This window comes from Myodes glareolus, chromosome 12 (assembly GCF_982192425.1).
Source record: "Myodes glareolus chromosome 12, mMyoGla1.1, whole genome shotgun sequence".
Classification (NCBI taxonomy): Eukaryota; Metazoa; Chordata; class Mammalia; order Rodentia; family Cricetidae; genus Myodes; species Myodes glareolus.
In genome coordinates, this window is record NC_142037.1 from 56,003,585 (window position 1) to 56,007,465 (window position 3,881).

Genomic DNA, 3,881 nt, shown 5'->3' on the forward strand with positions numbered 1-3,881 from the left:
GTGATTGATCATTATTCAATACAATAGAACTACAAGCAAGACAAAATCTCCAAACTGATTAAAGTTGAGAGACTACGGGAATTAAAGGAAAAACTGAAAAAAAAAATCATGTATTATGAAATAGTACAGGAATTACCAAAATTCAGTTTTAAATTATTAAACAGTTATTTCCCATTTAAAGAATTACTTTATACCAAACTACATTCACAGGTAATATTTATCTCCTAAAGAATAGACTAACAAAATCTTATTGCTAAATATGTAAATCTGTATTTTTCAGTAGTATTCCATGTAACTGTGAATGTTCTTCCTACCAACATTTTAAAAATATTCATATAATAATACTCAGAAAGATGTCTTGGAACTCTGAATTCACTAAAATAAATATAAAGGTCGGTTTCTATTGATACTTTATCTTACAAATGTTCTCATTCACAAGAAATGGTTAATACCTAAGAAATATAAATTACCTGAGAGGCAGCAAATTAAATACTCAGATATTTATATTTGGGTAGACAAGGTAAGATGTAAAAGATATTCCAAAGGGTAAATGAGTGTATGTCCCCAAGAAATGCATGAAATGCGGTAGTGGGTATGTTTTAAGATTTGATTTTCATTTTAGAAATTATGTGTGTATGCTAATGTGTGTATGTGTTGTGAGTGAACTAGTGATGCATAGTAAGAGAGTGCTGAATCTTCCAGATCGGTGGTTAAGGAATGCCATACATAAATCTTTTTTTCTTTTTGTAATTATTTCAATGAAATTATAGTATTTCCATATTCTCCCTACAAGCTTTTCAATATCCAGTTTTGTATATTCTGTACCCTTTCTTATTTATGGCCTCTGTTTATTCTCTCTCTCTCTCTCTCTCTCTCTCTCTCTCTCTCTCTCTCTCACACACACACACACACACACACACACACACACACAGACACACAGACACACACACAGAGCTATTTGTTTGCAGGGATGGTGGCCTGCACGGGATCACAAGGGTGGAGGGTACAGAAGCAGGGAACAGTAGGATGGTGGTGGGGACAAAGGGAACAGCCCTCCGTGAGACAGGCTTTGCTGAATCACCTGAGCTTCATTCCAGATTAAAAAGAACATACAGGATTGGAGACCCTGAGAACAAACCCTAGTTTGCATAAAGTGGCAAGATCCTATTATAAGGTTTCTAGCTTAAGTCTTTGTCATACGTGCAGCAAGGGGACCTTCTAGCAGGAATCTATGGCAAGGTCAAGTTAAAGACAAATTAGGCATCTGACTTAGTGACAGCTTCCATATAAGGTGAATTCTCTGGATCCAGCGACATTTTCCAGATAAGGGCAGGTAGTGAGTAGAAAATTTCACTGGAGAAGCAGAGCGTAACTATGTTGTCAAGCTCTGGGGAAATGCTGAAAGCTGCCAGGCCATGATAGACTGTTGACTTCTGTATAGCCAGCAGCAATGCCTTAAAACACACACACACACACACACACACACACACACACACACACACACACACACAATAATACGATCTGTGAATTTGTTTAGCATTGTATATTGCTGCCCAGTTGGTATTATGTAGTCAATTCGGGGACACATTCTTAGGGTAGATTAATCGCCCTTTTCCAGAAGTTGATAGTTGCCCATATTTCTTTGTTAACAGGTGAGTTCAATTCCCCCGACTACACACTATTAACCACTGAGCCATCTCTCTAGTCACAGTAGAAGTAATGTTACCTATGTAACAGTCAAAAATTCAAAGCACATCCTCACAATGCTTGATTTTCATTTTACTTTACAGGACAGTAGCTAAGATTATGGAAGATGCAAGTTGCAACTACCAAATGTTTTGAAAAGTTAGACTCTTTTCATTTTAAAATTATCCACTCTGCCATTACAAAATTGAACCATTAGAAAGAAATCAATGAAAAGGAACCTTCTGAAATCATAAAGATAAACACCATTTTTAATTCTTAAATTCCAGAAAAAGAATGATGAAAGAAAACACACAAAAGAAAATTTTCTTCTAATGCAGAAAGAAAATGTTTAGAATATGAAGATTACCAGCACCATTCTCACACCCTCACAAATTTTAGAAATAAGTGTTAAAAATAGATGCTAATATTAAAAGTTGACATGTAGGGCTGAACCTGAAAAAAAAACTATATTTATTTTTTAATATTTCAAAAACTTTTTTCACTGTGAGGTCAGTCAAATTATGGGAAAGTATTACTATTGAAGCAGACATGGCAAAGTCACTAAATATCTTTAAATAGTTTAGTCATATTAGTGGGAAATGTAGGAGAGCTCATTTAGTAACTAGCCATTTCTTCCAATCGTCACATTTACTTGAAATCTTATGGTCTACGATTTTATATATGCTGCTATTCTACATATAACTGGCATTTTCAATTACAGTCCTTCATCTTTCTGTCTAGCTGAGGCCATTGGAGACCCTGCTAAGGACAGTGTAAATTGTGCATTTAAAAACAATGATGTTGAAACTATCATAAAACCTAAGAAATAAAATTTTGCACAAGAGATGACCCGAAATAACATTTAAAGCAAATTGTTTAACTCAAATTATCAAATAACTGTTTCTAAACATCGGGTAGAAGGTGTCAGGCTACATGTAGCTGAATCACAATCTTCCTCAAAAAAGGCATTTTTTACCTGTAAAATCATTGTTTGTTTCAATTTACTAGAATCATGTTTTAAATTTCAATTTTATTTATTTATGAACTAAGTCATTAAAAATATCAGTAGTTGTGTAGAAACACCTAAAACTGAGTAGGTTAAAGAGACAAGTTTAGAATAATAAAAATGAAGCGTTTTAAAGTTTTGATTTACTGCATGAACAAGCCTTGTGGGAGCCTAGTCTGTTTGGATGCTCACCTTCCTAGACCTGGAGGGAGGGGCGAGGACCTTGGACTTCCCACAGGGCAGGGATCCCTGACTGCTCTTAGGGATGGAGAGGGTGCGGGAGAGGGAGTGGGGGGAGTAGGAGGGTATTGGGAGGAGGGGAGGAAATGGAAATTCTTATAAATAAATAAATAAATAAATAAATAAATAAATAAATAAATAGATAAATAGATAAAATTAGATCAAGCATAAACTTTCCTGAAATAGAAAAATAATTTTTATAAAATTTCGTAATTCTTAGAAAAAGAAAAATAGCTTATTCAACTATTTACATGGAACTATGCTTCAGATGCACAATTAAAAATAAATGTAAGTTCCTCTAATGATGCTATTTTTTTCAACAAAAACAATTTTCTTATTTACACAGACAATATGATTTCTAACACATTTATTAGAGTTAAATCACATATTTTGGTAAGTAAACCAGGACAACAGAAATAAGTTTTTGTATGCTCGTTGTTTCTCTCATAATTCAATAGATGAACATATTTTCACAAATTATTCTGACCTCCAGACATATCAAGCTGGACCATGCAAGCACCTTAGAGATTTCAAGTGTGACCCACCCTCCAAAACAATTCATAAAGGGATTTTTTTCAATTTTAAGTGTTCTACTCTATTTTTCATTTTTCTGAATAAGAAATATGGGTAACACCGACTTTAAAACGACATTGCATTTTCCAGAAGTTCTTCATAGGGTTTAGGCGTGTGAATTGTGCCTGAAAACTACTTAATTAATATCAGCTTTATTTAGAACATTCAGAAAACAAAAAGGCAAGTATCTACGAGTAGTCAGAACCTGCCTAGGCACTGTGCTAAACATTACCTGAAGACTGTGTTCCAAGTTGATCTGTGAGTGGAGGTGCACACAGAGGTAGTAACTGGAGACTTTAGGAACTTGCCCAGGGCAAAATGCATTTCACCTCTTTGATGGGGTGACTTGTCATACCGCTCTTGTCGTTTTTCACTG